The 14781-nt window shown below is 35.2% G+C and overlaps 3 non-coding genes across 3 annotated transcripts; 2 read left to right on the forward strand and 1 right to left on the reverse strand.

Moving 5' to 3' along the window:
• The first annotated feature begins 3865 nt into the window (after positions 1 to 3865).
• On the forward strand, positions 3866 to 3938 carry TRNAT-UGU (transfer RNA threonine (anticodon UGU)). Its single transcript has one exon. It is a non-coding gene; the product is annotated as a tRNA-Thr (tRNA).
• A 621-nt stretch (positions 3939 to 4559) lies between these two features.
• TRNAS-GCU (transfer RNA serine (anticodon GCU)) lies at positions 4560 to 4641 on the reverse strand. Its single transcript has one exon. It is a non-coding gene; the product is annotated as a tRNA-Ser (tRNA).
• A 5992-nt stretch (positions 4642 to 10633) lies between these two features.
• On the forward strand, positions 10634 to 10706 carry TRNAT-UGU (transfer RNA threonine (anticodon UGU)). Its single transcript has one exon. It is a non-coding gene; the product is annotated as a tRNA-Thr (tRNA).
• Positions 10707 to 14781: the final 4075 nt, after the last annotated feature.

Raw genomic sequence — 14781 nt, forward strand, 5'->3', positions numbered from 1 at the left:
CGCAGGACTCTACAACCAACTCAAGCCAGGGATAGAAACCTGTAAAGGACTTACTCAAACTCGAAATAAAAAAAAAAAAAAATCTGTACTTGACTGTTTTACCAGCATCGACTTGCTAACCCTGGAACATCCAAAGTAGGATTACCTGCTAACTTTCCATATGGTTTGGTAGGCTCCAGTGGTCTTGACCACTCCACCGCAAAATATAAGTCACACTCAGCACTCTCGCTGAGTGGTTTTTCTACCCTTCTGGAGTTATCCCCTCCCCCTTTTCTCCTGGTGGGGCATATGCTCCACTGTCAATTTATGGGATGCCCTTACCTACATCCCCTTACTCTTACTTTCATCCCCCATCTTCTTCCGTACACCCTGTACTGCCGCACTCTACCTTATTTTTTATTTATTTTATTATTTATTTTATTTATTTATTTTTTTTTTTATTTATTTATTATTTTTATTTATTTTTATTTTATTATTATTATTTTTATTTTATTATTATTATTATTTTTATTTTATTATTATTATTTTTTTATTTATTTTTTTTATTTATTATTTTTTATTATTATTATTATTTTTTTATTTATTTATTTATTTTTTTTTTAATTGGTCTCCGTTCAGGAAGCTCAGGCGACTCTGACGGAGACCTGCCAGAGAATAATGGTCAGCCTGGCTACCTCCTAGTGGTGTGTGCGGGCAACGTGGGGTTCCACCAGGGGCCCTGCGGCCAAATGCCAGGACACACAACAGAACCCAACACAAAACTACACATTCAACACACTACATTTTTCTGGCATTTACAGTGTTCTGTATTTCTTCACAGTGTACATATGGCGCAGATGTGGGAAACCACAGGTGGCGCCCGACCCTAACACTATGCACACTATGAGTGAATAAAGTCAAAGGCTAGAATTATTATTAGAGGATGGGAGAAGCATGGATGACGTGTGTTCTTTTTTCTTTTTGGTTGACGATGTATAAGTTTGCTTCTTTTCATCATTTGCCACTAGTAATGCTGACAATATTATTGTAAATGCTACATTTCTCTCTGGAGATGAATAAGAATTGGAGTGGGGTGCCTCACACGATTTTGGCATCGCGATTTGAAAAGTCATATATTAAATTTGCACATACTCGATTACAGACACTGTCCCCAATTACACCGGTCATCATAAAAAAAAAATAATAATAAATCACCGTGTAACGGAAATAGAAGAGGTTTCCATGAGATTTCCAATAGAAGAGAGACCTGATTTCTCTCGTTTAAGCGAATCTTTTTTTTCGGCCAAATCTCAATAATAAAATTATTAAGTATTAAATTCGTGTCCAAATTACGTCGTATTAGTGAACTGAACAATGCGACAAAAATAAACTCTGTTAAATACAGCATTTTAAATTTCAGAGCATTTTACAAAAAAAAAATAATAATAATAGTAATAATAATAATAATAATAATTTAAAAAAAATAAATAAAATAAACAAACATTTTACAATACCGAATTATTTAAAATGCGATCTGGCAGTCGTATTTTAATTTGTTTTGCTACTAAAATTTTTACCAAATATTTTACCAATTTTTTACTAAATTTTGTTCTGAACTCACACAACAGAACAAACTGGTATATACAACGAGTTACCATGCCACTGCACTATTTTCAAATAGCTAGCCTCTCCAAAATTTTAACTAGCTTTTTGTTTAAAAGATGAGACTGCTATGAGAGCTTGTTTCAGGACTAACTGGTTGCTCATTACAAAGCAGGTGATCTCTAGTAACAACACGCAGACAAAAACAGTTGTTCACAAGTTTTTAGATCAGTTTTCAAATTTCTAATATAGCTAAAGCTATGTGTTGAGTTTGTATTGAGCCTTTTTCGCAACGTGGCTGGCTTAGTCGGTCTCAAGAGAGGGTAGCATGGTTTTTTTGTTGCCGGATATACGAAATTTTCATCGAGCACACAGCAAATCGACCACAGAACACACAATCTGGAGAAAAATAAAACAACTTTTGTAAATGGTGCAATAGCAGCGCAACTCTTACAACGCAAATTTGTTCAGCTCTGAGAATTAAGACCATTCCATTATCCATGCATTTTAAATCTGGATCATTATGAATGTTTACTGATGTAAATAAGTTCCGTTGTTTGTGATTAATATTTATTGAAATGTGCTGCTCTAAAACTGCTCAACTACTATGTATATTTAAAGAGCTTAGGGCAGGCATCCATTTCTGTGCCTATTCTGCACATTTAAAAGAAAACTAGAGGGATGGCTGGAAAAGGTTGGAATCCAAAGTTCAAATTGAACACGGAACGGGAAGAGGAAGAGAAAGAAGAAGAAGAAGAAAAGGTAACTAGAAAAATTATACGTGTCTTGTGTAAGGGAAGTTGTCTTGATTATGCACAATTATTTAAAAGTAGGAAGGATGGTTAACCAGGCCATTTGTGCAACTGAATGGCTATTATAGTTTAATACTTCTAAACGTAAGAATTTGCAACTAGAGAATAAAAAACAAGCGGTTGCAAGTTGAATAGAGTTAAAATGGTTCCGGATGAATATGACTTACGATTCATTACGATTCGAATATAAAATGAAAAATAGCGAAAACACTAACCCCAGTAATGTAACATACGATGTGAAGAATAGTTTAAATATAGTTCAAATATGATTGACAGATCAAAAGAAGCCACCAATTCATCTCGAGACAGTCGGCCGGTATGGTAAAACGGGGACCCTGTAGTCATCGACTTAAAAGGGTTTTAAAATAGCCACTGCACATATTAGACTTTGCACATTCAGTTGTTACACCTGTATGTCACATGTTGTTTCAGAGAGACAGACAGAGAGAGAGAGAGAAATAAAAGAGCAACAAGTTTCATGGAATTCCCAGAAGTAAAAGAGCGAAACATAATGAACGGCTTGTTTTTGTAAATAATAAAAAAAAAAAAAAAGAGAGAACACGGTAAATGGAATAAAAAACCACGGAGATGCTTGGATGCCTGGTCATCTGTGAAATAGAGAAGTTGCAAAAATAAACGGTTCTTTCCAAATTAGTGATACACCAAATTTATTGGAAAATGTTCTGCAAAACATTGTGTCAATGAACACTATGGACGTGTTAAGCTTCAAAGCGACTAGGGCGATAAGGGGTCAGCTATCATGTTAATTTCGTGTATTCTGTGCCAATTTGCCAATATTCTGGACGAAAAACCAGAGTTTTTGGTAGGGGGGAATGCAATTAGTCAATTAGTCTAATTGTTGCAATTGTTGCAATTAGTCTGAAAAGTTTTTCAGACTAATTGCAACAACTGAGACTAATTCAGACACGATTTTGAAAAAAGCCCCTAACTATTCAGCAGAGGAGTAGAGGAAGATCAGAAATAAGTCTTCCTTTTGTAATGTATGTAACGATCAATTTTCTAATTCTTTAATTAAACATCGTAATTTTTCAAATTTATTACAATATTCTAATATAATTTTTAGAAATCAATAAAGGATTATAATAGTTGTGTTTGTCTCTACCTAAATACACAAAAATTAATGCAGCAGTTTAAAGTATACGGAGTAGTTGGGAAGGTGGCAATATAAAGTTCAAACTGTCGGTTTAAGAAAGGGAAGGCTGATGGTACCACGGATTGGGTTGCTGAAACGTATACGAAGTTAAAGAAAGGAATTATAGATAGTGAGTGACCTTGAACTGCTACTTGAATTTCTCCTCACTGTAATTAAATCTCTCTTGAATTCATTGACTTGGCGCATTATGGCCTTAGCTGCCAATGCGCCATTAAAAACCAAACCAAATCAAACCAAATCTCTTGAATTCAATTTTATCAGCCTCTAACATGACTACCAATATGATGACGATAACAGAGCCTCTATAGCTCAGTGGTTAGAGCACTGGTCTTGTAAACCAGGGGTCGTGAGTTCAATTCTCTCTAGGGGCTTTATTTATTTTTTTATTATTATTTAATAAATCATTTTAGTCGGTCATTCACTCTCTAGATAACTTTTCTCAGAAACTGAATCCCAATCGAAAATCAACTCAAAACTCGTTTCATTTTAGCAGTTAGAAAATATTTTAAATCTCTTCAACTCCATTATTTCGGGGAAAAATCAACCACGAAGAGAGGGAGCTATATTTTTGGCATAAATTCATTCGTTATAATAATAAGGGAAGACTTCCACGTTAGAAACCAAATTGTATTAGGAACCCAGTGAACGCAAAATGTATTAGGAAAAATGCAAAACAGAAAAGTGAGAATTTTCACTTTTTGGGTGATTTCAACGAGCGATTTTCTTTCGATAACGAGCTAACCTATTTTGCTGCAGATCAGGATTATCTAAGTAGTACTTTTTTCGTGGTACCAGGCCCTAATAATTTTCTATCTGTGTAACCCTTAGGTTCAGCATGTACAGAGCATAAGAAAGCAGTTTGCTAATAAATGATCACACAATCTTTGCACCTGTTTACAACGATTTCTTTCTGGGAGCAGAAATAAATTACACGAAAGGAGATTACGATCGATAGATTTTTTTCAAAAAAGAAGCCTTGCTTGAAAAATAAACGACGAGGATGGGATTCGAACCCACGCGGGGAAACCCCAATGAATTAGCAGTCCATCGCCTTAACCACTCGGCCACCTCGTCTGCTTTCATGCACATTCGTTTCTTCTAAGCACACCTTTTGTAAACATCCCAAAACGTTGGTTCATGAACTAAATGAGTGTATTGAGTGATCATGATGAAATTATTCGTTAAACTTTAACGAGACAGGATGAGACAGGCTTATGTGTAGTGTGTTCAGAGCCTAGTAAGATTATATTCTCTGATTCTTGTAATTCTCATAATGTTAGTAATAAAATACAAACATTTAACGGTAGCAGCATATTCATTAGCATTCAGAATTACTCTATTCTGCAAAACACCTGATTATGTAGCCTCAAATGGTGTAAATTACAAAGCAGGAATGGTTGAAGTAATTATTTTTTCTTCATTTAAATTAAATTCAACAGAAAAGCAGAACATGTTCATTAGAACCTGAGTCATCAAAATAAAATATTGGAATAGTATTCGCCGTATAGTGCAAGGAAGCCACAGGCTTTTGCTGCACTGGCAAAAAAAAAAAAAAAAAAGTACATAAGAAAACACAATTATATGCATCCTTCCTCACACAGTTAAGTATCCAGGGAACTTCGAATACATAGAAACTGCCAACCTCAACTACATGCGAGGGAAACTTATAGTTATATTTACCAAATAACAAATTTACAATTTATAAGCCTACACATTGCATGAACGATGAAGATAGACAAAAATCAGAAAAATAAATTAGCAGAGCGTGGTTTCGATCCACGGACCTCTGGGTTATGGGCCCAGCACGCTTCCACTGCGCCACTCTGCTATATGCCAATTCACCGAACACCTCATGTGTATAATATTTTGCCATAACCATTTTCTTTCTCAATTTGGCGGTACCACACTCAACGTAATGCAGAAAGAAAAACTCTTGGGTGGGGGGGGGGGGGTACTGTATAGTACGATATGAAATTCTGTGAGCAGTGTGCAGACAGACTGCTAGGACAATTCATGGGAGGTCTGTCAATAAAAACACTATTTTACTCTGCGTCCTTTGTACTCATTGATAAAATGTTAATCATATTTTCTAAACATATCTAAAAAGGTCATTGTTTCAGGTGTCACAGGAGCCTCATGCGATTTCAAAACGTTTTAAAATCAACTAGCAGTACCCATCCGGAAAATTTCGCAATTGGTAGCGTAGTTTTTCCTCTAGCTGTCCTACAGAAATATAGTCCGTGTTTTGTCGCAAGAAGGTAAGCCAGTACGCGTCGAATCCTTTCTCATTTCTTATTTCTGTAGAATAAAACTATTCTTTCTATTAAGGTAGGCAGCGCTAGTAGATAAAATTTGCCCGCTCTGTAAAATAAAACTATTCGAAATTTTTACGTTTTCCCATGTTTCTGCACGCCTAGGAAGAAATATCTTCAATTTGAGATCAAATCAGTTAAGCCTATCGTATGCAATGGCTATAGCTAGCTGTACTCTTTGCGAAAATTTCGCAATTGGTAGCAGAGTTTACCTCTACATGTCCTAAAGAAATGTAGTATCCATATAGTATCAATATATACGTGTAAATGTATTCAGTATCGGTCTTTCAAAACGATCCTGAATACATTTGCAGAAACACGAAAAGGCGTGTTTCTCTTTGCCGCAAGGTACGTTCAACACGACTAGTCAGACTAGCATTTTGACTGTGACATACTTCTAAATCATTAAATTAGTTACCTTAAATAACCTAAAAACAAATAAACTGGAAGTTGACAACGATAACAATAAAATGATGAGTTCTGAACGTATTAAACATAACGAACGGCAATGAGTTTTTGAGCTCATGGGCGCAACGTGGGGACATCCCAGCCATTCCTTCCAAGACAATGGAAAACTTAAAGCAATAATCATCCCGGCAATAACTTAAAGTAATAACCATCCCGGCAATAACTTAAAGTAATAACCATCCCGGCCATCGACCAATTGCTGTTTCGTCAATTATTACTAAAATTATTGAAAAAAATCATGCTCCCATATCTTCAACACGCAATCTTGGCTAATGCACCTGTCAATATGCATTTTGGTCCTAGAGGGCGCTCCACAACAATAACAACAACAAGCCTAGCTGACACCATTTGCGCATCCAAACTGCGTTTCAAGATAAGGCACAATGAGATGTACCTGTATTTTACTTTGACATCAAAGGTGCTTTCGACAACATAGGTCACAAAAAAGCTTTTAAAATACTAAAAAATCGTTTTCTCGTTGACACAATGATTATTTACTAACTTCAGTGCAGCCTAAATCGCAGATTTCTCCTCTTCCCCACTAGTACTGACAATATTCTCGTCACAACCTCAACAGGCATTCCTCAAGGAGCCGTTCTCTCCAGAATTATATTTTCAGCATCTCTTCAACCACTTCTTCAAGAAAATCCAAATCTATTGGCATATGCCGATGATTTAAAGTTATTGATAATCTCCAAAGCCAGTGATGATATTCGCAAAGTTATCAATGATGCGAATTCACAGATTTGTGAAATCATCAAGTATCTGAAAGATCTCAATCTGACTATAAATGCGAGCAAATCTGCTCAAATTACTTATTCCCTTCAGAAACAACCCAACCACATAGAAATAAAAATTGCAGATGTCCCAATCCCAAATGATTATGCTGACAAAGACATTCCAGTTGTTTTGGATAAAAATCTCTCCTTTAATACCCACTTTTAATGCATATGTTGCTCAATATAATTCAAAAAGCAAAATGGTTAATCAAACAATAAACAGCAACGATTCAAGATAGAAAAACAGTCATTAAGCATGTTCAAAGATGCATCTTTTCCATTCTGTCCTATGCTTCCGAAATCTGGTCTGGTGCTCCTCGAGTAACCATCAAGAAATTCCTTGGCCTAGAATATTGGGTTCTTAAATGGCTCAATATTAAGCTTCGTTTTCCCCATACAATATCCAGGCAACAGCTTTATGAAAACTTAAAAACAAAACCTCTGCAACAGATGATCAACGAGTCTGGAGTCATGTTTCTTGCAAAGTTAATCACTTCTGCATGCGATTCACTAAACTTAGCCAATATAATAGCTGCTCCAAACAGGGAAAATTCAAGAAACCAGCAATTCAAATCCAACCTCTTCAGACTCAAACAAATGGACAGAATGTTCCCCAATGCATCCCTTCACCTCATAAATCATCACAACATTGAATGCAACAGGTTATTCAACTCTGAAGCCTACAGGAGTCAGATATCCGATAAAATGAAGAGAAATAAAAACAGGAGCATGTCTCCAACCCAGTAACTGCAACTGAAAGCCAAATGTCATGTTCTGCAAATTCTTTTTTAAATCATAATTATAATTCCTAGTTCATCTGTAATGCTGCTAAATAACACTGACTCGAATCTGTAAAACGTCTTTATTATGATAAAATAAAATAAAATACATGCGTGAGATGTGGGGTACATATAGATTGTCGGTCATCCTGCAACCACTATAGCTGATGAAGGCAGCCACTGATGCCAAAAGCTCCCGTATTAATGGTTTTAAACAGCTTTTAATTTTATATATTCTATTGAATTTTATTCTTGTTATACAACATTTATTTTATTTTGTTTTAATATTTTAACATATAGTTATACAATCAGTACGCATGTATTTTATTTTATTTTATCATAATAAAGACGTTTTACAGATTCGAGTCAGTGTTATTTAGTAGCATTACTGATGAATTACATACAGAGTTTCTGACTCCAGAGGCCTTTTCAATGAATAATTCCTAGTTATTAATGTTTATATGAAACCTGATACGTATTCGATTATTTTATGTTATTTCCTTTGTATTATTATCTACCTTTAGCCATGTGCTGTGATGGGCTTGCGGTATTTGCAATAAATGAATATTTATTTATTTATATAGTGAGCTGTAATGGAATCCTAACGATTAGTTCTTATTTTAAGGTAGACAGCGATAGTAGAGAATTTCGCAGCTGGTAGCAGAGTTTATTATTATTATTTTATTATTATTATTATTATTTATTATTATTTTTTTTTTTTCAGAACAAAGCACACGATTGTGCGAACGTGCAAATTGTTAATCAGTTAAACAGCAAATCAGAAAAAAAAATGCCTTATCAAACCCCAATGGCTCACATCATTCTTCTCTTAATTGGTGATTCCCTTTTATCTCTCTCTCAGGGTAGTTCAGAAATTTTTTTTGGCTGGTGCAGCATAAGCTTCAGGCTTCCCTGCACCATATGGCTAATAACAATAATAATAATAACTTAAGACAATTGTTTGTTTAACAGTTAACATCATCCTGTGGCTCCATCTATGAAGTGAATGTTGAACTATGCTTGTTTGTAGTACAAAAGTGGCCCGTTCCGTAAATTAAAACTAATTGGAAATTTTAAATTTTAACAACTTTATGCACACCTAGGAAGAAATATCTTCAATTTGAGACCACTTCCAGTCCCATCGGTTAAGCCTATCGTTCACACTGACGGAGTAAAGAAAACGGCTTCCATATTAAATATATAGATTCTTTAACTAAACTTTAAAAAAAACTTTTTTCCTTCTGCTTTTCGTTTCATTTATCTCATTTTTTCATCCATTATTTTTTCCTTTGTTCGTTTAATTTTAATTTTTCTGCCATGTACGGGGCTACAAGAGCGCTGGGCCCGATTGGGTCCAATCGGCCTAAGACCGGGCCTGACAACGCAGACAAAAATAATTATTCAGAAATTTTTAGATCAGTTTTCAGATTTCTAATATAGCTAAAGCTGTATTGAGTTCTAATTTCGTCAGTGATACGATGAATTTTTATTTGTCTTTTTCACAACGTGGTTGGGTTAGTCGGTCTCAAGCGCGGGTAGCATGGTTTTTTGTTGCCGGATATTCGAGTTTTTCATCCAGTACACAACAAATCGACCACAGAACAAACGCAATCTGGAGACAAATACATGTACATGCGGTGCAATATGGCGTCAGTTGCTGATGTGCCAAAAATCCTAAAACAACTGTTCAAAATAGTGCAATAGCAACGCAACTCGTTACAAGGCCAAGTTTTTTCAGCTGTAAGAATTAAGACCATTGCATTATCCATGCATTTTAAATCTGATTGCTCGCAAAAACAGATTTAAACACAAAATAATCATTATGAATATAAATAAGTTCAGTTATTTGTTATTAATATTTATTGAAATGTGCTCTAAAACTGCTCAACCACTAGGTATACCTCTCAAAAATCTTTGACACAAAAATAATAAGGCAAATTAATGTTACAATGAGGGAGTTATACTTGATAAGATACGACTCTACTAAGTACAAGACTATGAGGGGGGTCAGCTATTATATTAATTTCGTATATTCTGTGTGGTCAATCTTCGGTGGGTGAAAAATCGGAGTTCTCGGTAGGAGAAAAAAAAACATGCAGCTATTGCCTGAGACTAATTAAGATACGTTTTCAAAGGAAAAAAACCCTAAAACTTCAGCAGAGGAAGATCAGCAATAAGACTTTCTAAATAGGAAATACGAACCAGTCAACGGAACGAATTACAGTATTTTCAATTTAAACGATGATAAATCTAATATTTCTCAGCGATTTTTAAAATGAAGATGAAAAGTAATTTTTTTGGAATATATGTCACAATCTAATTGCCTAATTTAACATCGTAATTTTGGTAATTTATTGCAATATCCTAACATAATTTTTAGAATTTAATAAAGGCTTATAATATTTGTGTTTGTTTCTACCTAAATAAATAGAAATTAGTGCAGCAGTTTAGAGTATACGGAGTTGGGAAGGTGGCAATATAAAGTACAAACTGTCAGTTTGAGAGAGGAAAGGCGCCACAAATTGGGTTGTTGTTGGCGCCACAAATTGGGTTGCTGAGACGTATACAAAGATAGAGAAAGGAATTGCAGTTAGTGAGTGACCTTGAACTGCTATCTGAATTTCTCCTCGGTGTAATTAAATGTCTCTCGAATTCAACTTTATCAGCATCTAATATGACTAATAAAAGGTCGGTGGTAAGAGCGCCTCTATAGAATGGTAGTAACAGCGCCTCTATAGCTCAGTGGTTAGAGCACTGGTCTTGTAAACCAGGGGTCGTGAGTTCAATCCTCACTAGAGGCTAGTTTAAGTTTTATTATTGAAATCATTTTTAGTCGGCCGTTCGCTGTCTAGATATCTTTGCTCAGAAACTGAATCCCAATCGAAAATCAACTCAAGAGTAGTTTAATTTTTGCAGTTAGAGAATATTTTAAATCTCTTCAATGCCATTATTTCGGAAACCAACCACGAAGGAAAAAGATAATTTTCTGGCAAATAGTAATTCAGTCATCGTAATAATAAGAGAAGATTTCCACGTTTCTTCGTCACAGTAGGATGATGATCTTACATAGCAATCACCTTTTGCAATAGAGAAGTCGAGATAAATGTAAAATATATTAGAAAAATGAAAACCAGAAAATTGAGAATTTTTACTTATTGCCTGATCTCAGCGAGCGATTTTCTTTCGACAATGAGATCACACAATCGTTGCACCTGCTTAGAACGATTTTTTGTGGGAGCAGAAATAAAATACAGGAAAGAAGAAGATTAAGAACAATAATAGATTTTTTTAAAAAAAGTGAAGGCTTTAAAAACAACCGACGAGGATGGGATTTTCCCACGAGGGGAAACCCCAATGGATTAGCAATCTATCATCTTAACCACTCGGCACTTCATCTGCTTGTGTCGAAATTTTTCTTTTAAGTACACTTTCTGTAAAGATCCAAACAGGTTGGTGCATGAACTATATGAACGAAGATTAAATATTTTGTTAAATTTGAAGGAGACAGGATGAATCAAGCTTATGTGGAGTATCTTCAGAGCCTAGTAAGATTATATTCTCTGATTCTTGTAATTCTTATAATTGGTTTGTTTGTTTGTTTGTTATTTGGTTTTTAGGAGCATTAGCAACTAAGGCCATATTGCTCCGGGAATATGCGGTGGTCATTCACTGACCTTTCCGCATCCTCCGTATTTGGTGGTGACGGGCTCTTATAATTGGTAATAAAATATAAACATTTAACAGTAGCAGAGATTAACATTCAGAATTATCTCTATTCTGCCAAAAGCTGATGGGAGTAGCCCCAGATGTTGCAAATTGCAAAGTAGTAACGGTTGAAATAATTATTTTATCTTGATTTAAGTTAAAGGTAACAGAAAAAGGCCAATTACATAAGAACCTTCATCATTAAAACAAAATACCGCAATAGTAATAGTATCAGCCATATAGTGCAAGGAAGCCACAGGCTTTTACTGTACTGGGAAGATAAAAAAAAAACAACCAAGTAGGTAAGAAAACACAAATTATATGCTTCCTTCCGGTTCACCTTTGAATTCATTCAAACTGTCTGCCTCAACTACCTGCCAAGGCAATTTTTTCCAGCAATCATCGACTCGCTGAATGAAAGAAATCTTGTAGCTAAACTTGCATAATAATAAATTTACAGTTCATAAGTTTACACGTTATAGGAAATGTGAAGACGGAGATACATGAGACAAATAAATTCAAAAGTAACTTAGCAGAGCGTGGTTACGATCCACTGACCTCTGGGTTATGGGCCCAGCACGCTTCCACTGCGCCACTCTGCTACATGCAAAGGCAATGAACACCTCACATATATAATATAGTGCCATAATGATTTTCATTCTCAATTTGGCAGTATCACTCAAGGTAGTGGAGAAAAACCAAGGCAATAATTGTATACTTCAACATGATGTTCTGTGAGCAGATATTAAGGATAAGTACGGCGAACCCCAAACCAAGTTCGTGGCAAACAATGGGTGGTTTAATAGGTTCAAGCATCGCGCTGGTTTCCAAAACATTATAGTATGTGGTGAAGTCGCCAGTGCCGATTCTGCAGCTGCAGAGAAATTTTGTGATGTGTTGGAAAAAACCCCTTCTAAATCTCCACAGCCCTCAACTTCCGCAGTAGCGTGGACAGTTAATTCTGGCAACGATGCTCGAAAGGTAAAACTTGCTGACGTTATGCCAGTCTCTTCTCTCTTTTTGTAATTTGATAATTTTGTAATTTGTAATTTTTCCTGCGCATGAGATAACAAAATTGAATAAATAATTCTATTTACATGTTCATCAAACATTTCTTTTTTGCTTCAATCAAATTCAGCGCACATAGTTGCGAGTGCATAAGCATTTAGGGAAATTCCGAGTTAAGTAGAGTTCCGCGGAACACAACCATAACGTATGTCGGAAGTTGCTGTATTTCCAAATAGGTAGCCTCTCCAAAATTTTAAATGGACATTGTTTAAAAGATCAGCCTGTTTCAGGAATAACTGGTTGCTCATTAGATAGAAGGTGATCTTTAGTGCAACACGCAGACAAAAACAGCTGTTCAGAATTTTTTATATGTAACCTTCCGCATTGCAGCTCACATTAGATCACAAGCTTTGGCAAAATTGTATGCTATTTTTAACAACGTGGCCGTGTTTATCGGTCTAAGCGAGATCAGCAGAATTTTTCTGTTGGTCCATACCCCAAAATGGCGATTCCGTGGTCATCGAATTAAGTCAATCAAGGCCCTCGCAAGTTCGTCTAACAGCGCAGTCTACAAATGATTATTTAAAACTCGATAATGCGTGTAAAGGACCATTGCACATTTTGTTAGGTTCCCGTGTGTATGTCACGTGTGGTTTCATGTTTTCATGTGGTTTCAGAGAAAGAGAGAGAGAGAGAGAGAGATAAAAGAGCGGCAAAATTAATGGAATCCCCAGAAGTAAAAAGGCTATACATAACGAACGGGTTGTTTTTGTAAAAACAAAAGAAAACAATGTAAATGGAATAAAAAACCATGGAGTTCTAGTCTTCAGTGAAACAGAGAGGTTGCAGAATGTTTAGCTTCAAAGTGAGGAAAGTCAGCTATTATATTAAAATCGACAAGGCAAATTTCGTTAATTGCCTCTTTCCTGGACGTAAAACCAGAGTTCTCAGTAGGGAAAAAAAACATGCAACTGTTGTCTGAGACGAAATAAACAACGTTTTGAATAAAGCCCAAAAAATTCCTCGCGTCATTGATGTAATTCGAATCCGGACCTTTTCCACCGCAAATGGGAAGGGCAGTGATTATCTCTATCGTTCTACCGTGAGGGCTCTGTGACTATAGAAAAGTGTTTCCATTGCAGAGGGAATTCAAGAATAAGCCTTTCTAAAGAGAGAATACGAAACAGTCAATAGAACGAATTATTTTCAATTTAAAGATGACAAATTTTGTATTTTTCAGTAATTTTTCAAATGATAACGAAGTGTAATATTTTGGAATATATGTCACAATCTTGTTTTTTTTTTTTTGTTTTTTTTCAATTCTGTAATTTATCATCAAAATTTTTGTAATTTATGACAATATTCTAACATAATTATTAGAAATTTGTTTCTATTTATTAAACAGAAATTAATGCCGCAGTTTAAAGTATAAGCAGTTCGGGAGGTTGCCATCTACAGACAGTTGGTTTAATTAAGAAAGACAAGGTTGTTGGCACCAATAATTCGATTGGTGAAACGTATACGAAGTTAGAGAAAGGATTTGGAGCTAGTGAGTGACCTTGAATTGCTAATTGAATTTCTCCTCTCTGTAATCAAAGGTCTGTTGGATTCAATTTTAACAGCATCTAACATGAATAACAAAACATTACTAACAGGGTTACTTCTATAGTTCAGTGGTTAGAGCACTGATCTTGTAAACCAGTATTCCTGAATTCAATCCTTATATATTGGCTCGTTTAAGATTTAAAAATTCTCTTTTATTATTATTTAATAAATCATTTTTGGTCAGCATTCACTCTAGATATCTTTGTGAAACTGAATCTCAATCGAAAATCAACTCAAACTATTTTCATTTTAGCAGTCAGAAATTATTTGATATCTTCTTCAGCTCCATTATTTCGGAAACAATCGAACTTCGAAAATAGGAGATAATTTTCTGGCAGAAAGTAATTCAATCATCGTAATAATAAGAGCAGACTTCCACATTTCTTCCTGACAGTAGAATGAACTTATATAGGACTCACATGTTACAATGCAGAAATCAAACTGAACAAAAAATATATTAGAAAAATGAAAAACAGAAAGTGAGAATTAAATTTCACTTATTGGGTGATTCCAACCGGAGATTTATTTTCGACAGAGAGCTAACTTGTTCTGCTGCAC

This window comes from Mastigoproctus giganteus, chromosome 3 (assembly GCF_048544385.1).
Source record: "Mastigoproctus giganteus isolate SK-2022 chromosome 3, ASM4854438v1, whole genome shotgun sequence".
Lineage (NCBI taxonomy): Eukaryota > Metazoa > Arthropoda > Arachnida > Uropygi > Thelyphonidae > Mastigoproctus > Mastigoproctus giganteus.